This window comes from Episyrphus balteatus, chromosome 4 (genome assembly GCF_945859705.1).
Source record: "Episyrphus balteatus chromosome 4, idEpiBalt1.1, whole genome shotgun sequence".
Taxonomy (NCBI): Eukaryota; Metazoa; Arthropoda; class Insecta; order Diptera; family Syrphidae; genus Episyrphus; species Episyrphus balteatus.
This window is the reverse complement of record NC_079137.1, coordinates 33,462,008-33,487,055: the sequence shown is the minus strand read 5'-3', so window position 1 is coordinate 33,487,055 and position 25,048 is coordinate 33,462,008. Positions and strand designations below refer to the sequence as shown.

Genomic DNA, 25,048 nt, shown 5'->3' with positions numbered 1-25,048 from the left:
ATTTGCCGAAGCTCGACACGAAGATGATTTTTCATTCCGAATGTTGAAATGGCTCAAAAAGGTTTTAAAGTAATTTTTAACGTACCTACATATATGTAGTTAGCCAAGTACGCTCCTGAAGCGAAACGAATTTATTTCCAAATTTCTATAGTCGACAACGAAAATGCTTACGAAAAAATATCATTGAGTATTCTGTCAAAGTTAAAAAAAAAAAAAAATTAAATTAAAACAAAAACAAACAAAAGTATCGAAAACCAATTTTTCTTATCAATCAAAAAAATGAAAAATGTGCAACAAAAACTGTTTTCTGTTGAGAAAAGTGTTCGAGAAATTGAAATAAGTATACAAGATTTCTAAAAACTCTCCGAATTATCTAGTACAGGTAAGAAATTCGTTTGTCGAGCTGCATATTGAACGAAAACGACAATTTTTCATTTACGATTTCGTTATGATTATTTTTGAATGAAAATTTTGTTTTGATTCAGGCTTAAGCGACTAAGGAATAATTTTTTTTTGCAGTAATTTACGGTTCTCCTTTAAAATAACTTCCTTCTGAAGCTAAAAAGTGATGGGTAGGCTTTTATTCCTGTAACCGCGATATTTGAGAAGCCTTCTACTGGTTGCTTATAGCCGTTTGAACGGTTTTGACCATTCCAAAATGAATTCTCTTAAGGTTTTTTTTGTGAAGAAAGATTCAAAAGAACCCAAGTCAGGTGAATACAAATACTGAGAAGCTCCAGGTATGTTTTTCTTTTACGACAGGTTTTTGCATCGTTATTCTGCAGATTTTCCTTATCTCAAACTCGACGGTAATAATCTGGTGAACGGTGATTTGATTTAGTTTCGACTCTTCTTCGATCGCTCTAAGTGTCAAAAGAAATCTGAACCCAAGATTCATCCTCAATCCACTCTCTACACTCTACATTCTGAAAATCTCTTGATTCTCCCTGGCCTGGCTTATGAAAATACACCAAACTATTAGAAATTGGGGGCACTGGTACCTTTTTTAGGATCAGAAAAGCATAATTTAGGTTCCATACTGTGGTCATGTTTCCTCCAGCCATTATCATCGCCTGTTTCTAGGAAAACCTGTTAGTAAGGGATTAACCTTCTGGAGTCTTAATTTAATAATAAAACTCTTCGCCACATTTTCGACACAAAACCATTCTTTTGAATGATGAGTTTTCAACTGATCCGCGTTCTTCAAATAAGGTCGTTAGAAACGATCCTTTGGTAAAGTGAGAACAGCCGAAAACTCAGTACAGACTTTCGGTAAAAAAAAAATTGATTAAATGGGTTCATAATCAGTAGCTGCTTCTGTGAGAATGTTTCTTGCAAAATGTTGCACTTTTGCAGTTTGAAGTGGACCAATTTGTCTTCTGACTTCTAACATAGAAATAAAACCCAGCTATAAAATTGAGTGATAACAATCCAAAGACTTTAAATTTCTGTAAAAATTCAGCAAATGTGGGTTTTGGTTTCAAAACCCCAGATTTTTGCCCACTCAAGACTTAACAAAAGTTTCGTTTCACCCTATTTTATCCTAACAATATTTTTAACATGCCAAAAAATATTCTTTTTTTGTCTTCAAATATCATAAACCTTCAAAACCAACCCCACCAAAATATTAAATTCTAAAAAAAAACGTACTTCTTCCTCCCTCGTCGAACGACACGCGATTGTAGTTTTCTGCGTGCTGAAATGTTCAAACTACATACATTTGTAAGTTTGTAAAACTAAACGAGGCCGATTGTCTATTGTTAAAATTTATCGACACTTCCATCAATTCCTCCAGCGCAGCGTGAAAAAGCTTCAACGTCGCCTCTTGCTCTCAAAACATCACTTTAGTGCCACTATGGCGGCAAGCAATATTTTTTTCTTTTCCATGCATTTTTTTTTTTGTAAGACAAAACCCTTCTAAATGGCCAAGGAACCTTCCCAAAAAGACGAATATAAAAAAAAAGCAACAACAACACACACAGAGTTTGCAAAAGATTGCTTCTTTATGTCGAGGACACCAAAGCCATGAGGAGCCACCGACACGAGAAAAAAAAAAGAAGAAAATCAATACGTTCACACAAAGACTTCAGCAACAGTATAGCAGCAATAGCAGCAGCAGAGTTACCAGCAGTAGCAGTGGTCCCAGGTGAAACGAATTTTGATTAGTTGATTCCCATGAGTCCCATATTTCCCCAAATGAAAGATATTTCTATGCACTGCCTTCTGTTTGGTTCTTGGGTTGGTTTCTGGTGCGACTATAACATCCAAAACCGTTATATTGTATACCTATAGTGATGGAGGTTTAGAAAACTTTCTCTAATACTCCAAAATACTTTATTCGGTTTTTTTTTTGTCTCCCCTTTGAATTGGTGGAGATACAAAAAAAAAAGAGAACAAAACACAATTTTGGCTCTGTGAGAGACTCTTTGGGTCATTGCGCATGTAGGACCAAAGAACGAAGAGACATCGAAGCCACGTGACTCGATATACAACAGAAGATATTGATGATGTTCGGGCTTAAGAGACAACACAACCCAACATCGACGACGACAACGACTACCCAAATACTGCTCCCGAAGACAAACGAACGAACAAGCTGAAGCTATACAAAAACAAAGGAATACTATTCGTACAATATGTTACCCATGGGACAACCATGTGCTCATTGACTCCCATCCCCTTCTGTTTCTGATGAACACTGAACACCAAAATCCCATCCCCCCACCTCTTTCCTTTCTCATCGACCCGTTTTCAGCTTTTCGGAAATCTTTCGGGATGATTTCCTATCAATTCTAAAAGCTTATACTACACACATGTATGCGACCAGAGGCACCTTGCCTGCTGCTGGGGCTAGGAGGACTCTTATTTTCCGTATAGGTGAGCCTGACTAGCTCCGGCTTCAGCCTCTCAACTCAGCTCCGTCCGATTCTCGCAATGCTCTGTCTTTGCTGCATCGTACCAGGCGTTCAGCTGTCTGTGGATGGCATCAAGGTGGTTTGGTTTGGTTTGGTTTGGTTGCCACTCTGCCGTTGTGCCGGTTCCTGTGTGTTATCCTTCATGCAACGACGAAAAAGGTTGGCATTTGACGTAGTGTCATGTATATTGTGAATGTAGACTTCCAACTCATCAACATCATCTCTGCGCGACTATAATCCTTGTCCTCTGGCTAGGGAATTCCTTTTCGAAATTTGAATATTTGTGGGTTCACGTGTTCTCGCTCGCATAGAGATAGAGAGTATACTCGATTTCTCGGTTATAAATGTATGTAGTTGAGTCGAGTAGAGTCGTCGATTGATCGGGTATAAAAGCAGGTTGAAGTATAGGGTGGTTATGATACACTGGAATTGAGTATTGGTAACTACTGTGTGTGAGGATGCGGTTGCTTTGGGTTGGGATTGGGAGTTAAAAGAAAATTTTAGAAAGGGGATAGCGCGCGATGATTATTCAACACGTCCTTGCGGGACACAATGGATGTTCAGTTTTGTGTCTTATTTGGTTGGTTCTTCATCATCAAATGAATGAATGCTGGGAACTCTATGGTGTGCGCATTATATTTGTGAATATATGAATCCTATACTCTATATTAGCTGGTCTATATAACCTTTGGAAGAACGATAACCGTGCGTCCTTGTTCTTCGTACCTTTATACTGGTTTTTGTATTAGTCGCTGAACTGGGATTTTCACTTTGCTGGTACGAAACCACAAGCCATTTAAATTCACATATTTGGGGACTATGATGCTCTTGCAGCCAGCCGTTGGTGGTTGGAGAAGAATTAATATTTTCGCCTTCGCAAAGGACGTCATAGGTCATAGCCTTAACCATATATTTTATATAGATAGTTTGGTTTGGTTTTCCAGACAGAATTTCCGCGCGCTCATCGAATGGAATTACCTGGTTCTTGTTGTGTATAGGTTGTGGTTCTAATATAAAGCCAACATGATGGTGCCTTTTGGTTTTTCGAATCAGCTTTTGCATCGAATTTACGAAATGATTGCAGCGCGAGTTGAATCATCATTGCATCTTCTTTTGGAAATTTGATTATGACTGATTCTGGGCAATATTTTTGGAAATTAGAATTGAATTGTTCGTCTTTTTTTTTTTAATATTTCTTCTGAAGCAGACATTTACTGCTGTAGGTTAATTTTTCCAATGAGATCTTTCGATCACTTGCAACTTCACGAAATGCATCATTTGTAACTGATAAGCCATCTTTAGCACATACATTTTAAAGTGTCAAATCAAAATTTGTATATTAAAGTCAAATAACAAGTCTCTTTAGCGCCAGCACGGTCCCTAACAACTGTCTCCAGTTGCGCATAACAAGTTAGTTAAGGTTGTACTCAACTTAAGCACGCCACTAAAGATGAAGGCTTCCTCTGACAAATTGTTCGCTGAAATTTGAGTTGAAGACTCGTTCGGGTGTTGCGTCGATGATCATACTAATTGAAGCAGATGTATTTTTTGCTTTCTTGTCAGTTCTTTATCTCTAGTAAGAGAAAAGCTCGTCCTTAGTTGATAAATTTTTAATAATTTAGTTAAATAAAGTTTTTTTTTTATTATTGATTATGTATATTATTGATGTGGCTTATACAGGGTGTCCCAAAAGTAATGGATCAAACGAAATATTCTGATAGGCCAACTTTAGGGCTCTCAGAATTTGGTAACTTGTTCATCCCAAATCCTTACCTACGGTTTTCAATTTAATGCAGTTTTTGTGAATTTTTGAAAAATCCCGACTTTGCAACAGTATTTTGCTTCCTCCGCTCATAATTGATTTTTGTTTTTTACAATTCTTTCACTAAAACATTGTCTAATAATGAGGAATAATTAATTAATCAAAATATTTTCTGTTTCATACGCCATTTTGTTGCAGATAAACCTCAGAGCTTATTCCTAGTAATACAAGTTTTTTTTTTATTGACATTTATTCTTCTGATAGTCTAACTGACGATTGAAAAATCAGGGCTAAGTAACGTTATGTTATTTTTTTCAATGAAAAATTTTTGAATTATATTCTCTTTCTGACGAAATACTGCTCATACTTATTGAGTGAAAGTAAATTTTTCTTTCCATCTTTTTGGGGTAAGCGACATTCGATAATAATGTTAAACATCAGGAATTGTATTTCAAACATTGAATCCCCCCGTCTCAGAAAATGTTTGCCCAGGCTGGCATTAAAGCTAGATCAAGCCCTCCATTACGATAATATAGAATGCTAAAAAAGTGGGTCTTGCAATTCTATCGCGTGCTACAGCAGAAATTATTGAAGCGATTTGCTTCAAACTTGGTAGTTAAGAGTTTTGTGTGATTCCCTATAGAGGAAAAATTGAACCAAAATGGAAAAGCTGGTTTTTCTCAAAAACGGCTCTTACACTGAGCCAAAAAACAACGTAAAATCAATCGAAACCACTTTGAATCAATGGAAAATCACTACATTTTTAGCCTAAAGTGGAAAATGATTGAATCAAAGTAGCACACTTTAAATCTAAGTTGTTCACACATTAAAAAAAATAAAAAAAAGTAAAACTGGCATCCGCTGGGGATCGAACCTGCTATACCTGGGTTGACAAGCTTGTGCTTTACCACTGTGCCATCTCACTTATAAAAATTTATGTGACAAACTGTAAGTTAACCATAGGACGATTTTTAGAAAATTATTGAATATATTTTTCACCATTGATTCAATGTAGAACGGATTAAAAATTACTATGCGTTTTTTCTCTGGGTGTACAATTTTGATTTAAAAAAAGGGGCATCATGCAATAATGCAGTACTTTACTTTGGCCGAAGTCTGTTTTCGGGGTTTGAACTTATCAAACATATATTCCTAGATATTCATTGGTTGAGGAAATAACCATAAATGATTTATATTTCAACTTTATTAGCCCAGGAAAAATATATTTTTTCAAGGAAAAAATTTGAACAGGCTGATTTTTGGTATACAGCTTGTTGTTAGGGTGGTTTACAATCTGTGAAAAGTCCAGAAGTTTCCTCTGTCCGCTAGTCCCATTATAAGGGGTCAAAGGTCACAACATATTTTATTTTAAAAACAGTAGGTTTTAGACAAAATTTATGTTGTACAAAATTGTAGCTGAGGCTATTTTACAAAAAATTGTCCTACGAAGTTTTCTTGTATCATGCACCGTTTAGAAATTATATCACTTCAAACCGCATATGTTTTTCTTGATATTTTTATATTTGTTATTTTAATCAAATTACATCGATATAGTTTGAAATGTTGTAATGTCTAAACCTTAAGTGATAAAAAAAGCTTTATATGACAATTTTTTTGTAAAATAGCCTCAGCTACAATTTTGTAAAACATAATTGTTGTCTAAAACATACAGTTTTTTGTGGCTGTGACCTTTGACCCCTTATAATTGTGACCTTTGACCCCTTATAATGGGACTAGCGGACAGAGGAAACTTCAGGACTTTTCACAGATTGTAAACCACCCTAACACCAAGCTGTATATACCAAAAATCAGCCTGTTACAAATTTTTTCCTTTCTTCGACAATTTTTCGTCTATTTTTACTGGGCTATAATTCAATTTTTCAATTTGATGACTACCCAACGTATTTATAAAAATGTAAGTTGGTAGGTAAACGTTTTCGAAATGTCATCATGTCAAGTCCAGTTTTCTTGAAAGCTGTTAAGAAATGGAATAATATCACTTTCACAAGTCAACACGGTGAGCCCTCTATGTGTGAAACAGATACTTGGGTGAGTTATGATATGATTTTCTTGACATGGAGATCTCTTATAGATATCTATAAGTGTCGAAAGATAATGAAAAATGAGTCAAAGCTAGGTTTGGTACGTACATAAGTTTCAAAATTCAAAGTCTCGTAGCTGTCATCCGGGTTCTTCAAAATCGAAATGAAACAAATCCTTAAAGTTAAAAAAAAACTAGGCAGCAAAATTATCTTTGCACCGTTAAGTAGGAAGTTGAACACTACCTTGCCATACATTATATGCCTCAAGCTCAAATTTCAACTTTTTGATTTTTTGTCAAAGTAACTTTAAATTTGTTGCCTCACTCAACATTCTCTGTATTATTTTGCCCGTCTTTTCTTCTGCTCCAGTTTTTTATTTCTTTAATTCAGAAAATCGATTCAGAAATAAAAATCTGGGAAAAATGCATTTTTTTATATTAGTTGTAAAAAAAAATCGTGCGTTATTCCCAAAAAAACATTTAAGGTTGTTAAATTACTTTCTTACTTCTTATTAAGACTTCACGCTGGTTCTTTTTGTAATTATCATAAAAATTGTAAAAACTTTGTTTTAGAATTTCTGACCTTTGGGCTAAGTAGTTGAATCTTGGTCAATTCTAAAAAGATATTTGCAACAACTTTGGCTTGAACTTAATATTCTTGATATTTATAATTATCCATAGAATACAGTACTGAAGTTAATAGGTTTCAATATGTTCTAACGAAACATCTTTACTGCTTTTCTTTGTTAAAATAAAATGTTAATGAGAAGTTTTAAAACCAAAAAAAACATCAAAAGTTTACCTATAAAGAGAAAATATTTGGTAACCCAAAAAAGAATACCATTTTGGCAACCCTGTTCGAGGGAATCCCCAAGAGACTGAATGTGACTCAATAAAACCAAAACGTATAGTCACTTCGAGAGAAAGTCATTTACCGCCACCAATAATCCTGGCATCCATAAAATTCTTTGCAATATTCTCTACTTTTCAAGCATCTGCAGATTTTCATAGCTCCCCAAAAACAAACTTCCCCCATCACCCAACAAAAAAAGAAAAAAATCTGCTTAACATCACACAAAAACATCTCTTTCTCTCTTATTCTGTCAAAAGAAACACACTCAAAATAAAATTAAACGAAAACAAAACCAAAAAAAAAAATCTCGAGTGTCGAAAACCAGTTCTGTGTTATCATTTTGAATCCAAAACAAAAACCATCATTGACGTTGTCGTCGCTCACAACGCAGCAACATCAGCAACAGCAGCAATACCCTACCCTCTGCTCCATTCCAGCCATCATGCTCTGCATCAGTTTATCCCAAAAGTCCTCAAGTGGGGCCATGGAAATGGAAAAACTCGTTATTCTCGGGTTCTGCTCCCAAGGGAATTCCCTGCTGTACTCTTAATTCGATTCGTCTCCTTGGTTACCGCGTCCCTAGAGAATAACAGTCTCATTTCTTTATAGATACTCTCTCGTATAGATTTTATGTGCCACCACCATACACACTTTTATACTCTCGTATTTCGTTTTCGTCGTATACAACCAGAGTACCAAACTGACTCCAAGGTTGCGCTCCCCAATCTCCCACGTCTCCCTGCTGCGTCCCTGCCCATTCAATCCATTCGACATTATAACTGCGAGTGAATGATTCGCATCCTTCTACAACTTTTTTTGGCCATAGAGCCCAGCCAGGAACAACTAACAGGGGGAGGCCTCTGCTGGCACAGAGATATACACAGACTTTTGGGAGCTCTTCTCTGCCACCTCGCTCTCACACTCGCCAGTTCATTGACGACCGACCCTTAACAAAAACCAGCAACCCGGCCACCATGCACATGGAAAACTGTCTATAAAAGCAACCGAAATGTTACTCTCCTGTGGTTTCTGAGAAATTCCCTGAATGTCGTCGTCATCGTCGTCGTGGCCGCAGCCGCATACAGGACGAAATCATCGAGCACAAAGGACGAAATGTTTTGTTGTACCACATTCCACTTTCAGAGAGTTCAGAATTCGGAAGCGGTGCATGATTAAGACACGGAATGGCTGCTCGTCCTGTGATGGTATGGTGGGTTATGGCATTTCGTATATTTCCGCCTATACTTTCTATGAGTTCTCTCATTCAAAAGATAAAACACATAAAATTATTTTAAGATAAGAGAAATTAAAAGCACAAAGAATGGCTCCGAAGGACTAAAGGACTACAATTCGGTGGTGGCGGGTATGGTGAAACGGCAGATGAACATGAGAGAGGTCAACCCAATTAAAGATAGGCAGATGTATGAATTCCTTTGGCGGATGTCCTCGTCCTCGTGTGTTGTACGGTTTTGAGATTTATATTTATTCGAAAGGGATCTTGTATTTTATTTTTGTTTCAACTTTATTTTTGGACAAAAAATAAAAATATATTTTTGGGGAAGAGAAGTCAAAAAAATTAAGAAAAAAAAAAGTTTCCTTCTAGAAGTTAAGGATTTACCCCAATTCTTATAAGTTAAGGGCTTACCCCAATCTCAAATATATAGAGCTTCTCAAGGATGTATGAACATTTTTATCGATTTTCAGATTATTAGAAGTTTTGGTAAGGTCAGGGTTCAGTTTTCTTTTTATTGAAGAGTATTATCATAGTTCGAACATGAAAACGTACAAAACCGAATGACCAATTGACCAACCCTTACATTTACCCACCCTGTAAAATGAAAATTCAACATTGAAGCCAATGTTGTTCTATTCATTGAAGCCAAGAGTTCTGATAACTAAGCTAGACTCTCCCATTTCAAACGAAAACCGGTGAATCTAAAAAATAAATAAATATTGTCCTACAGTTTACCACCGAATTCGAATGGCTAACCATAGATTCCACTTTTCAAGACAATCACCCTTATTACCTTATTGCGATTTGCAACCATCTTATTTCCTAATTATAAAAAAAATTTCGAAAACAGATAATGAAATGTCCTGAAAAATTACATTAAAAAGTTGACCATGAATTAGGTTTTAAAACACTTAATTTCAGTATTCATCAACTATCAAATGATAGTTGACAATCGCAATCTTGGAGGCTTTGTCAATTCCTGGGAACAGGTAGTAGGTATCTACTAATGAAATGTCCTGAAAAATTTAATTAAAAAGTTGACCATGAATTAGGTTTTAAAACACTTAATTTCAGTATTCATCAACTATCAATTGATAGTTGACAATCGCAATCTTGGAGGCTTTGTCAATTCTTTGGAAGAGGTAGTAGGTATCTACCTCTGAAAAAAAAAAAGATTTTGTTATTTTTAAATGGTGGAGACTGGGAATTAACTGTGGTAATTCCAACAAATTACATCACTTTTTCTTCGTTTGCCCCACCCTTAGTTAAAAAATTATAACGAAAATACTTTTTTTTCAAAATACCAACCTCTCAAAAATCAAAATTTGTTGGAATTACCATGGTGAAGTGAGAAAAATTGTAAAAAGGACAATTTTTACACTAAAATAAAAAAAATTTTGATTTTGAAGAGGTTGGTAATTTGAAAGTTTTTTTTTTTGTCATAATTTTTGAACTAAAGGTGGGCTAACGAAAAAAAGTTATGTAATTTGTTTGAACTACATACCATGGTTAGTAGAGAAAGGCCTAAAAAGTACTATTCGTGTACTGAAAAAGAAATCACCTCACCCACCATCTTATTATTCGTTTTTACTTTTGAAAAAATGTTTGGCATGTATCGTAGATTTTCTAGGTGCTCATTTGATAAAAACAGCTATCAATTTAACATTTTTTAAGTGACAAAAGTCAATTTCACTTTGACAATTAAAATATTAGGTAATGTTGACAGATTTTACGTTTCAGTTTATTATAATGATATTTCTTTTTTTTTTTTCTTTTTTATTATTTTAAGTATTTTCTTTTTTTTTTCTTTAAAATCAAACAAAACATTACTGAAAGTGAATATTCTTTATAAAATAGTGGTGATATTATTTTTTCTATTATAGTAGTGGAGTAACTAAAGCTCAAAAATTGGCAATATTAGTTAACCCGGCCGAACAGCTTAGACTTTGATGATCTTTTTTTTCAAACGTCGGTAATTAAAAATACTTTAAAGTCTATAGATAAAAAATTGCTGGCGTTGCCGTTTTGATTTTTTAAATTTAATTGAAGTTTTTTGTGAACAAAAACAAATTTTTTTCAAAATTTTTTCTTAAATTTCATAAATTAATTGATGCCAAAAGATTGTCTAGGAAATTCAAGGAAAAAAATATATGGGAGTGAGGGACAATCTTCCATAGTTCAAGCGATAGATGCAATTTTCTTATTAATTGACTTCAAACACAAAAAAAATATTTGAACACAACGGCAACACTTACAATATTCAAATATACATTTTTTAAAAGCTAGAAGCTTAGTCATATATGTAAAATTAAAATTAAGTTAATTAAATGAACGGCTTTTGAAAGAATGGTAATTGAACTCAGATTTTGAAAAAAAAAATTTTAACATGTCGTTTTTAAACTTGGGCGTAATATAAAATGCATTTATTTTCAAATTTTTTTGGCCGCATTTATTATGATTTCAAATTATAAAAGGAAATGTCAATATGTATTACGGTTTATGAAAAAAATTAAAAAGTATTTCATTTTCGAAGAACTTCTTTTAATGTTTTGAAAAAAAATGTAATTTATTTTTTTTTAAAGTTCAACATCTAAACATAAAATTATTTTTTATTCATTTAATAACCCTTACTGTTGAAAGTTAAATAGCAAAAATTTAAAGTTCCTATTTACCACAGTCTTTGAGAAAATTAATTATTTCAATGCAAAAATTCAGTTTTAATAAAAAAAACCATTGAAATTGAAGTAATTTTTCATTTTTTTTCAAAAGTGTGATATATTTTACCTTTTTTGCTTCGAAATTCAACTGATAATATTTATGGCCAAACATTTTTTTTTTTTAAATTCATATTTTATTAGAAAAAGTTTGGAAAAAAGTCATTTTAAATTTCTAATAATATTTTTTTTTTTAATTCTGAGTTTGAGGACCATTTTTTCAAAAAGTCTTGATTAAATTTAGTGGATTTAAATTTAAGAGATAAGAATGAGCTTCTGGCTTTTTAAAAATGTATTTTAAAATATTGTAGGTGTTGCCGTTGTTTTCAAAATATTTTTTTTGTGTTTGAGGTCAGAATGTTAGAAAATTGCATTTATCGCTTAAACGATGGAAGATTGTCCCTTACTGCCTTTTATATATTTTCCTTAAATTACCTAGAGAATCTTTTGCTATCATTTGTTTTATGAAATTTAAGCAAAAAAAATGGTTTTGTTCAAAAAAAATTTAATTTTAATTTTAAAAAACAATACGGCAACACCGGCAATTTTTAATCTATAGACTTTAAAGTATTTTTAATTACCTACGTTTGAAAAAAAAAAATCGTCAAAATCAGAGCTGTTCGGCCGGGTTCCCTAATAATTTGCTTTAGTTACTCTACTATAGCACTATAGGTGATATAATTGTTTTGTTATTTTCTCCCCAAGCTTTGTGAAGTAAAATCTTATTGCCGATCAAATTTTATCAGTAAATCATACATTTTGCTTAGAAAAAAAAACACAAAGCGCCTTTAAATTAGTACACATTAAGAGTTTTTTATTTAATTTTTTTCAATAATTTGGAATGAAAAATTGATATGAAAAATTGATAATAAAATATCAAAAAAAATTTCAAAAATGTGATATTGAAATATCATCCTGATAATAAAAATATTGTTTTAATATTTTAATTATCATAAAAAACATTTTATAGAGCATTTTTTACTGATATTTAAAAAATGTTAATTTGATATTTAAAAAATGTTAAATTGATATTGTTTTTTTTTTTTCGGTGTATGGACGACATTCAACTAAGTAAGAATTCTAAGTCAAATAAATAACATTTGAGTTGCAATGCCCACACCAGTGGATTTACTTTTTTCTAAATTATAAATAACAAAAAGGTCACTGTGGTGTATGCGTACTATTTTTTTTTGTGAGCTGAATAAAAAATAATAATGATTCTATAATTTTTTTTTTACTAAGGGTATGGTAGCGAAAATTAAAACTGGGCTACCCTGGGCTTACTTGGGCAAATAAACAACGGTTTTATGCCTAACGATTTTTCACAGGAAAAAAAATCAGAATTTTTTCGATTTCTGATATGAAAAAAAGTTTTTTGTTGTATCTTTTGAAAAAATAGTGGAATAAAGAACCTCAGTTCAAAAACAAAAAAATTTTACACTGATTTAAAAAAAATTATTTTTTGTGATTTTTGAGGTGAAAAAAAATTAATTCCATTATAATTTTGGAACTACGGGGAGGGCTAGCGAAAAAAAATTTCGGGCTATCCTGGGCTTAACTTCGTCAATCGAATCAGGCAGGTTTGAAAAAAAAACTTGCATTTGGGGTTGCCAACTTCACATAGCCCTGATCTTCTGACTCTATAAGACATAATGTGGACGCTCTATTTATGATAAGCTTTGTGGTGCTCCCGTGAACTTAGGAGGAACTACACGAAGAAAAAAAGTCACCTTTAAATAAGATGATGCCCACTTTAAATACCATCTTCTTAAAACAACACGGTTTCCGCTTAAAATAAGTGGAATCCGCTTCAATTCTGTTTTTTTTTTAACTGAATTTCATTTCATTTTATAAGAAAAAAAAAACGATTAAAAATTATAAGATTCCGTCTTTTTTCTATGTCAGCCCAAACTACACGTTCTAGCTTTTTGGCATATACCACCTGCCTGAATCACCCTGCATATCGTTCCTCTCAATTGTTGCGAACACAAAAACCACGTTCTATAGCTTTGGTATTCATAGGTCTATATTTTCATAACTTTGGTTCTTCACTCATAACTCTGGTTTTCATATCTCAGTTAATACATATTTTGTTTTAAATCTGTTAAACTAACGTTCGTATTACACTCTTCTTAAGGTATCGAACTCAAACAAAATCATATAACAAATATGATTGAGTTTGACTTTATTTTATTCCCTAAACACATTTTCCAAAACTATAGAAAAATGGTCGTTTAATTCAACCCAAATAACAAAAAATCCGATTTTAGAATTCCAACAACAAAAAACACTTCATTTTACTTTTCAACTCTTCAGCACACCTTATTTCTTCTTCCCTGTCCTTTCCAACAAAACAAAAAAAACAAAAACAAAAATAAATAAACTTAACTCATAAAATTGTATACTCGCCAGAATTCACCTATGTTGGTAACCCCCTTATCTCCTCTTATTATTAATGCCCACCTAATCCGGTGCTGAAAAGGGCACAAAACTTTATGATGAATACGTCAAATGGTGAACAAAAAAAAATATTTGATGTGAACTTGACATACAGCACAAGAAAGAAGCCACATCACACACAGGCAAGAGAGACTTTAGGAGACTTAAAGCACAAAAGTGCGCTCAAGGATGAGACCTATACACAAGGAAAGTATATTTCCAAACGTAATATAAAGTTCTCCTTTCTATACCCCCACATAATGCTCCCAGGACGACTAGCAAAAATGTATATTTATACACACCCTCACATAACGTACTCTATACTATACAGAGAACTAGAGAAGTCTCCGTATGAGTAAAGGGAAAAGACAATTTCGGGATCCCCAAACTTATCACGGCCTTATTTCCCATCAGAACATTATACAGTACGCTAGAGAGACTCATATATTATGGGAGAACAAGTGTACCGTCCTCCTTAGTCCTCGCCCTGTACTATACTACTACACCCTTCCTTCGAAGTTGGTTTGTTTTTGTATGAATCTCCTATAGACACCCAACCAAACTCCTACACGACTCAAAGGGAGCATCAGATGTTGTCCCGTTCGTCGCTGCCGCCTCTACTACTTCTGCCACTCGAATACCATGGTGACGCTAAAGGTATATTATTCCCACATACTCCATACAACAGCTTCCAGCAGGAGCAACTATGGCTTCGGCTACACAGAGCTTTTGTTGCTACTATATTGCCACTGCTGCTGCTGCTGCTGTTGTTGATGATGATGTTCGGATCGTGGATTTCCCTTGGGACCTCTGTACATGAAAACGGCACCGAGAACTGTACACCCATGTGCCATAATCATCGCACACTGGAATATTTCGTGTAATGTATGAGTATGGGACTACATGGACACATCAAACTTTATTTGGGGCATACGGTGGCGCCCCATAGTAAATGCCGTTATTCGTCGTATAACTCTTTGTGTATAGATGTATCCATGTTTGGAACTTATTGGCTGCCCCGAGTGTTTGTGTCTGCTCTGTGTTCCTACTACGATGTTGTCTCTTCTCCAAAAAGGATATAAACCCGATCCCTGTTTTTCTCTTCCACCCTAGACTATATGTGTATGGAAACATTTGGGGTATTACGTGTTGAAGCACACGCATGTATGTCAGAAGCTCCCTCTCGGATTTCCATAATAATGCTGCTGTCGGTGTTGCTTCTTTGGTCGTTTTATCTCACTCTATCAATGCAAAAATATGAACCTCAAAATTATTATCCTATACCTACACCATAGTCGTCGTCGTCGTTGTTGCTGGTTTGAATCTTTAGGGAATTGAGGCTTTGCCGTTTAAGAACTTGAAGGATATAGGTAGTCTGTTGGTTGTTATGGTCACACAAAGTCTATGGAGGGCTTGAGACGATGCCATAAATGCTAATATCTAATGAAACTCACCACAATTATTGTCTTCTGCATTTCCAACACCACCACCGCCATCGTCACTCTCAATGTCAGATAGAATTTCCTCTTTTGGATCAATTGCAAGGAGTTCCTCGTTGGCGGTTTCATCTTGGTTTTCATCACCGACTGCAAAAATGAATAAATAAAAATGATAGAATTGTTAGTATTGATGAATTCTTCAAAAAAAAAATTAAATATCAAATCAGTCCACACTGTCGATAAACAACATGACATAATGTTGCATGACACATATACGTTAATAGGTATCAAGCTTCCTGTGGGATTTGGACTATAAGTTCGTTCGAAACCAGATGTGCTGTTTCTCTTTTCTTGTAACTTTTCTATAAGTTTTCTGTCTGTATTTGTTTCTTTCTTCTTTTTTTTGGGGAAAAGGAGGGGGTCCCTAAGGGATTGGAAGTAGCATACAAAATGATAGAATGACTACCTTTTTTTGGTGTAATGTAAGTCAACCACTCAAAATTAAAGATATTTACTAGTTTTAAGGATTTCTAGGAACATAATACAAATAACTAATTTCGGAACAATGGCGAGTATTGGGGTGGATATTTTTTGTTTGGAGAGTTTTGAAAGCAATCTATTAGTTTTTATTCAGTGTTTGAATTTTTGTAAAAAATTCTATTATGTACTGAATCATCTACTCATGAGTAGTCTACCTCCTTCAAAGGAACAGAACTATTTATTATTTTAGAGGTCGAAAATTCTACTGGTACTCTACTAGCGATTTTTGATGGAACGCACTTTCAATGAAATCAATGCATTTCTCATTTACTCGTTCATGTTTTTGATTTCCAAGTTGTGGTTTTCTACATGATTATTTTTGTTTGCTGATGTTTCACAAGCGTTTTTGTCCACCCGGAGAGTTTCATAATAATAAGGTTTCAAGTAAGATAAGATTTTTTACATTTTTTTCCTATTTGTTACACTTTTTGAAGAAATTTGTTGCACTTTCAAAAATTCCTGCGGCAACACTGCGTAGAACTTTGTTTTCATTATTCTCTGTCAAACAAATTTTGTGCAGTAGGTACCTATCCTATATCCATGATCAGTGGCGTATCCAGAAAAAAATTTGGGGGGGCTGAAAAATGTTTGATAAGGTAAATGTACTACAAATTTGTCTCTTTTTTTATTCATCTTTGATCGAGAGAAAAGCGCAGTGCTGCGGTACTGAAAGTCGTATAGTAGCATTTTACTGCTCCCGACAACTTCGTACTACTGTCTCCTTTCACATTCAAAGCAGCTATTTTTCCAAGTTCTTGTATCCCAAACATTTTACACAAACAGCAAGGTGTTTAGTAATCTTAAAAAAAAAAAACACTTTTTCGTTCGAACTTTTTCATGTGCTGAATTCAAAACTGTTTACAGTCTTATTTCTATCACGTCTAGTTTTTGAGCTATACTCATCACTTTTTTCGGTATAAATGCCCATATTTCCGCAATTCGACCGAAAGTGAACTGGAATCACTTTTCAATTTCACGTGAAATTGATCTTCGATCGATTTCGAAAACTTCGAAAATGCTTCGAACTGTCAAAACTGAAGGATCATCCATTTTTATTTTGTTTCTAAAGTTAAATTACTGCTACTTTGAACATGGATGCAATTTTATTGGCAACTTTATTGGAAAAAAGCAGAATTTAAAAGAAAAAATAAGAAGTCACATTTTGCGAGACATATGAAATACATATGTAAGTGAAATGCAGAAAATGGGCGATATTATTGCAAATTTTCAAAGAAAAATTTTCAAAGATTAAGTGTAAAGCGAATGAGGTTGCAAACACAGAGGCATGATATTTCATGCCTCATGTGTTTTATGTATTTTGTATTAAATTAACAACAAATAAACATTACAAAACAATAAAAATATAAGTTTTGATAATATTTTGTCAAAAAATTTTAGATTCATTGAAAAAGATACCAAGTTCACGAGCAGAAACAAAGCGAATAGAATTCGGTCAGAAAATCAAAAGGAGCGAAAAAATGTAGAACACCTAATTTCACTATCGGCAACGCAAGTGAATGCTCAAAAAGTGAACTGCAGAACGTAAAAGTCTCAAAAACTAATTTTCAATGAAATATTCTTTTGATGTTTAATCCGAAATTTATATTTTTTAAAGCCTGAACTACATCAAAACACAAAGTCAAAAAAGTACAAAAAAAGTAAACACGATGTTTTTTCTTCTTCCCCCTAGTAGCTTGTTTGCATATCTCTCTTTCATTTTAAAAAAGTTTTCGATTCAAAAAGCTTGAACAAGACCAAGCTTTCAATTTTCACAAAGTTTTAAAAACAAATACACTCAAACAATATTTTATATCCTTTCCGTAAGGTAGCTCTTCGATCACATAGTTCCTGTCATTTTGCGAAAAAAAGCTCTTTTGACAAACAATTGAAATTTCAAATACAGTCGATTCCCTATAAGTCGTACTTCCTTTAGGTAAAATTTTCCTCTAAATCAAATTTTTTTACCGTTTTTAATGAAACCGCCTGCAGCAAAAAGATTACATAGATTCCTCTTAGTCGAATTTCCCTCTAACTCGAACCAATTTTCGTGTCCTGGAACAATTCGACTTAGATGGATTGACTGTAATTTGTTTACTTTTTCAATTTTTTTTTATTTGAAATTTCAAAACTTCAAAAACAAAAGAGCTTTTTTAGTTATTTTTTTTTCCAATGTCAGGTAAATATACATGTGTTCGTGTCCTGGAACAATTCGACTTAGATGGAGTTGACGTAATTTGTTTACTTTTTCAATTTTTTTTTATTTGAAATTTCAAAACTTCAAAAACAAAAGAGCTTTTTTAGTTATTTTTTTTTCCAATGTCAGGTAAATATACATGTGATTTTTATATTTTGAGCTTTGTTTACTTTTTCGTACTTTTTTGACTTTGTGCTTTGATGTAGTTCAGGCTTAATTATATGTTCCTTTTTTAATACAAATCAGAAGCACAAACTGGAATTTGCTTAAATAAACCATTAGTTATGTTGACCACTAAGATATTGAGACATAAAAAATTTGTATTTCAAATATCTTTGAAAAAAATATTATTTTTGAAAAAAAGTAATATACTCAAGACAATAAAATATGACGTGAAGCTTTGCAAAATTTAACGGTGATGTTATTCGACGTCAAAACAAGAAACAAATTATTTGAAGAATTCTGAATTGGACTAAAATCCTGAAAATCCCAAACCTCAACGTCAACTAAGGCACTTACTCAAACAAACACAAACAACCATTTAAGAATTTGGAGGGGGATCATTTGAGCTGCCTCTAAATCTTTACGATCTACGAAGAAGTTTCAGTTAATCATGTAGATTATGATGAAATCAGCTAAATAGTAACATGATTATCGAGGCTTGGGGGGGGGGGGGGGGCTTGAGCCCCCTGAGCCCCCCCCCCCCCCCTTCAATACGCCACTGTCCATGATGGTATTTAATCTGTATAAAAAGCCAATCCTAAAAGAATTCCAAGTCTTTTTCGAACTTTTGTGCTATTTTTTAAGTTTAAGTTTATACTTATTTTAAAGTTTGTTAAAATAAGGGCTTCTTTGATTTTGATTTAAAAAACTTATTTAAGCATTTCTTCTAATAACTTTTGTTAGTTACCTTAATGTGCGTTATTCAATCAAAACAAATATTTAAAAAAAATTTAACTATAGAAAATAAAGTAGATTTATTGATTTCGTAAACGGATGATATTTTTTACAATCCGTTTTTTAACATAAAAAAATAATAACTTAAAATGAGATTCTTCACTAACGGAACGCTGACAGAAAGTGATTTTTTCAGTGTTTTTATCAATTCCACATGATTTTAAGAAAAATTTAATTCCATAACTTTTTTCCCTTGGAAGCAAAGTTATAAGGACCCATAAAAGTGAATTTTTTCTTTGAATACTTGTTTTTATTAAATGGTTTAGTTTCAATTTTAACTTAAGGCTCCTTAAAAATTTGGACAATTGACGTCTTGATGTTCTCCCCAAATTCTTTAACTATAATTTGCTCTATAGGTCTAATAATGGGGTATTTGGTTTCATGCACTTTTGATCTTCCCCATAGTTTTCCCCATAATTTTTAGTGATACAAAAAAAAACTTAGAGTGCAAAAAAAAAAATTCTAAAAATTTGACGACAAGTTTATAAAACTGAAATTCCACTTTATGTTTTTTGTATATTGTATGCAATTATTTTGCTGCTTTTTTTTGAATGAGTTGGTTTTTCTTTGTCAAATTAGGGCATGTTCGAATAAAAATTTGTTCACGTTACGTTATATGTCCATTCTAAACAGAAGAGTTTGGTGTTCTAATCTGAAAAAAGTAAGACGAGGGCTTAGAACTAAACGAGTTCTTTTACTAAAATAGATTTTTTGCCTAAAGAAGCACCGACCCTTTGTTTCGAGTTCAAGAAGAAAAATTTTGATATTGTTTCTTTTTATTTCTTTAAACTCTAACTTCTCTCATTTCTTTTTTTGTTCTCATTTCATTAAAAACTGTAAAGTAATTACCTATCTCCATAATTAGGAAAATTCGTTTGATTTATGTTCGGTCTTTGGTTATATTCAAGGGGTGACGCAAAGTGGTGCGGTTTACATTGTGGAACGCGACAGACGACATTATTTGTAATAATAAAGCAAATAAATCAACATTACACGTTACCAACATTCTATTCAGAAATTGATTTTTCATGTTAAAAAAAGTGGACATTTCTTATGTAAAATGGATAGATAACTAAATGATAAACTTTCCATAACATAACTTTCCATAATAACATTACAAGTCAAATAAGTTTTCAAGGACAACCCGACAACCGTTCACAAGCATTTCAAAAATATAGCTCAATTATAATTAATCGGGATTTTGATTATTGTAGCATGATGGGATTTTGAATAATCGTTATTTTAGAAGAGTGGATCTTAAAACTTTTTTTTCGCGATTTTTGAAAAAACGGGATTTTTAAAAGCGGGATTTCGATACGCTCCACTTGGTAAGTCTACGACCGCGATTTTATTTGCATTGACAGAGGCAAGATATTTAATAGCCGTTTGACTGTCCGACGTTTTTTTTCCGAGCCAGGGTAGAACTTCCTTAATGGCTAGAATTTTCGCTTAAAACACGCTACAATGGTCTGGTAAGCGGAAAAAAAACTGAGATTCAGTTTTCACTGAGGATATACCACTATTTGCACCTTCATTAGCTTTTGAACAATCAGTGTAGAAGTGTAAAGAGTCATTGTGCTACAGTCCTCCCATAAAGAAAATAGAGGCTTGGAACACCAATTGAGTTATGGTGTAATCTAAGCGATCCAGAATGAATCCGAAGTGGTTTAGAATGGAATGTATAGAGTTTTTTTTAAAGAATTTTAAATATACTATTATGTAAAAATTTTGAGCAGTGAAAGGATTAAGGGTATTATAATCTTCTCAGTAAACTTCAAAATTTGCCCTCAGTATCAAATTTTACAAAAAAGTTATCCTTGCTTTGCACCAGCTTACACTTGGGACACCTAATAAGCTTGTATGGATACAAAACTGGATACTACATAATTCAAACTATTTACAACCGTTATATTAGCTAAAAGCAATTAATTATAACTCACATCGCAGGTGGGTATCCTACAGCTTATATCCTTAAACAAGAAAAAAAAAACTTTACATTTCCATGTATTAGCTGATATCTATTGTTTTTCATTCTTATTTTTTTTTTTTTTTAAAGGTTCCCAAAAACCCACAATACACTCTTGTTGTATCTATAGCGAAAACCCATTGAAAACATCTAAATAGACCCAAGACACAAATAAAATCAATGACCCAAACGTGTACCTACAACTATGTTCATGCATACATACATATATAGAACAATATATCAAGTTATAAATAAAAATGTTTATTTATTTCCGCATCAGGACTCCCTTTTTTTTTAACATTCTTTCTCTATGCATAAATAAGAAGATTGTTCTCACTTTAGATATAATTTTTTGTCGAAAAATAAGTAACTACCAACATTGTCCAATTCAAAAAACAACACTTTTTTATCCACTAGTGTGTCATAAAAAATAAAACAAAACAACATTTTGTAACCCTACCAATCCTTTTGGTTTTCACATTTATACCCAGCAAAGATACTAAAACACCAATTAAATTGAATATTTCATATGCAGTTATCATCATCAAAGTCAAAATCGCGCGCGCGAGTCACATAATGGAATAGCAAAAGGTATAGGTGTATCCTCTTTTGTTTAATAACCAAAAAAAAAAAAAAACACCACAAATACCTCAAAAACTCAACCGCATCCATCTAAACAACGCAAAAACAAAACGACAAAACACAAGATCCAACTAAAAAAAAAAAAAAACACTAGCAACTCATACATACGAAACGTAAGGACACATTAAAATCACACCTGGAGGATTTAAAATCGTTATCCTTTTGGTATATCGCCACAGCCGAAACCGAATATAACATACACTCTACACTCGATTCGACCGCCACCAAAACTCCAACATAACCCCAAAAAACAAGAAAATGACTGGCCGGCTATGCCCCAATGCCACATTTCAAGGAAAGACCAACCGCACTGATATGAAGACTTTTCGGTTATAATATAGAGAGAGAGGAAGGGGGGGCTATACAAATCGCATAAAAATGGTTTACGGTAGCATACCTCTCTATACCGATGATGACGACGAGGATAAGGACGAAGGAAGGGCGAAAGCACACAAATGCCATAAAAAGGACAACCACTTCACTATAGATGCGGTGCTCCATAACCCCTATCCACCTATATCCCCCACCCACACACATTCGCTCTTTCCCCTCCCCCCACCCAACAAACAAAAATAAATTTAGTTGGGAACTCGTTGTGTGTGATGTGGTGGATGTCCTGTTGGTACAACTCTCCTCTATTATACGTGTGTGAATCGTGTGCGAGGAGGGTAACACATTCAGTTTATAAGCGCCCATATGTATGCAAGCGATTTTCATTTTTGTTTAAAGCCCCCTCGGGTGCATTTCGCACTCAGTCAGCTCTTCCAGGATGTTGTTTGAAGGTGGTGCCATATCCTTTTTCTCTATATTGAAGAAGATGATAATAATACAGGAGGCGGCTACGACGACGACGACTACGTTTGGGTTCCATGAGCGATATATTATTTTTTTCAAAAAAAAAAAAAAAACTGGCTAACTGCTTATACAATACATCACAAAGAAATGTTCCCTGGCCACACCGAAAATAATGAAAACATTCTCAACGGTATAGTTAGTAACAAAACCATAAATATCCAATAGATGTGGTCTTTTATACTTCACAACCCGACCACCGATAGAACTTAGATTCAGTAATCCTCGAAATATTATGTGAAGCAGTAAAACTTTCTTTAAAAAAAAACAAAAAACTCTAATCCAAATTGAAAGATTATCTGATTAAATATGGCCGCTAGAATGCACCTTTTTTATTGTGTGTCCTTGGTGTTGCACCTTAGTCTAGGTTCAAACCAAAACGGGGTGTTAAAAACCAAACAAAATAAAATGAATAGCAGCAAAAAAAAAAGCAAATACGTAAAAAATTAGAAAGGATTTCCCAAACGAATTGTCCTTGTCGAGGCAAACTCCAAGTGCCATTAGTATTTGCATACATACAGTCAACAGGATAGACCGACAGATACACTACGTGCGTTTCTGTGTGTATAATAAATACATGTATCTATACAATTATAACCAGAGTAGGTGGTAGGTTCTGTTCTTGGGTTGTGTTTTGTGCTGCGGCACTGCTGTGCTGGTGTCCTGTCCCCTCTCTTATAAGCACCAGGGACGTCGACGTTATTGACGTTGTGTTGTGTACATACGGCAACTGGGTATAGAAAGCTAACAACAACAACAAATATACAACACAGTAGCAAAGCAGCACAGCATAGGTACAACAACATTGGAGCAATGTGTTGTGTTGTGTTGGGCCAGCAGCGCAAGGAGCAGGAGTATGAGTAGAAGCAAAAACAGAAGCAATGTACAGCAGCAGCAAGCAAGCAAACCAAACGAAGTAATCCTCAGAGGCAACTCCCACGGGATTGTTGATTCCCACGAGAAATACCAACGATGGGTTTTCTATGTTTCAGGGAAAAACGGTTTGAATGTAATAGTTGTTGCCAGAGAGAGAGAACTCTGATGGAGCCGAAGCCCAAACAGGAGGTATAAACCTATATCTATATAGATTTTCTATATAGAAGTATTGTACAAAGTTAGAGCCACCTGGGGAGGGGATCAGAGATAGACACGCTCCGAAGGGGATGTGGTGCAATTCGAAATTGGATTAAATATGTATGGTTAGCACCATTGCCGTAATTTTGCCATTCATCAGTGACAAATTTACCTTTTAGGAAAGCTCGTGGTTTGGCCTGTTTTCTTCGGGACATTGTTTTTTCTAAATTTATTCCGATATCTATTTTATTCAAACACCTTTATTTTAAACACTTCACTGTGATTCCTTTAGCAAGGACACTATTTTTTCTAACTTTTTATTTGTTTTTTAAATTTAAGCGGCAAACCGGAAAAAAAGATAGAAAAAAAAAACAACTATGCACACTGTCACTTTCTTCTAAACGATAGACGATTTGAAAGTAAAAACATGGAAAGCGTTTCCGGTAACGTGCTTATCCGTTCAACATCCTTAACCGAATGTTTTTCTGTTTCCAAAACATTGTCGCTCTTGCTCTCGACGAGTTCTAAGGGTGTTATTTTTCTCTTAGCTTGTAAAAAGCTATTGAGAGAAGAGTGCTATCCACAAAATATGAAGAGCACGAATTTCGTCCTTGTTGTTCGGAAGAATGAAATACACAAACAAAAAAAAAAAGAGAGAAGGGTGCCGACTACTGCCGACTTTGGAACTATGAATATAAACAACAAGAGCCTTGAAGAAAAAGGAAAACTATGTACGGCGCGCTGTCAAGTTTCATAACTCCCAAGGGGCTGGATCTTTTGTGAATGCACCTTATAGGAAGAATATATAATACATGCCATGAATATATTTCTGCTGAACACACCACATAGGTATATGTATATCTTCTATTGGAATGAAAGGAACCTTTTACGCACAAGGGATGTCCTTATGTGTCATCGAATCCCAAAAGGGTGACAAAGTCGGTCGTCGTCATATACTCGTACCTATATGGGAATAAAAAGCTTCTAGGCATCTATGTATTTTGAATAGTAGGGACTACTAGCATGTATAGGCATGCTGAGTCAATCTCTGTGGGGTGCAATTGCCCACGGGATAGGCAAAGTAATTATAAAGTCAGTCGGTGTTTTTTTTTTCGAGATGAATTAGGGTGAATTTATTTGTCGATTTTTTCTGCAATAACTCTCACCCATGGGGGGTGAGTTAGTATACTTTCATGCATTGGAATACAAGAACGTGAGAAAACATTTGTTGCGTCAATATTATGTCAAGAGGGACATGATGGTTTTTTTCTTTTGTTATGATTTGACTGATAAGAAAAAGAAAACAAAAATTGATGTTAAGAATATATATAAAGTCAATGTGACAATCACAATGGAGGTCAACCTGTGGTAGGTTTATTGTTTGTTTGAAAAAAAATATATTCAATCCTTTGGTAAAAACGGAAAG

At 33.9% G+C, this 25,048-nt stretch overlaps 1 long non-coding RNA gene across 1 annotated transcript; it reads left to right on the top strand.

Annotated features, from left to right (window-relative positions):
* On the top strand, positions 1-25,048 carry LOC129917754 (uncharacterized). Its single transcript, XR_008772853.1, has 3 exons — positions 1-382; positions 520-740; positions 23,962-25,048. It is a non-coding gene; the product is annotated as an uncharacterized LOC129917754 (long non-coding RNA).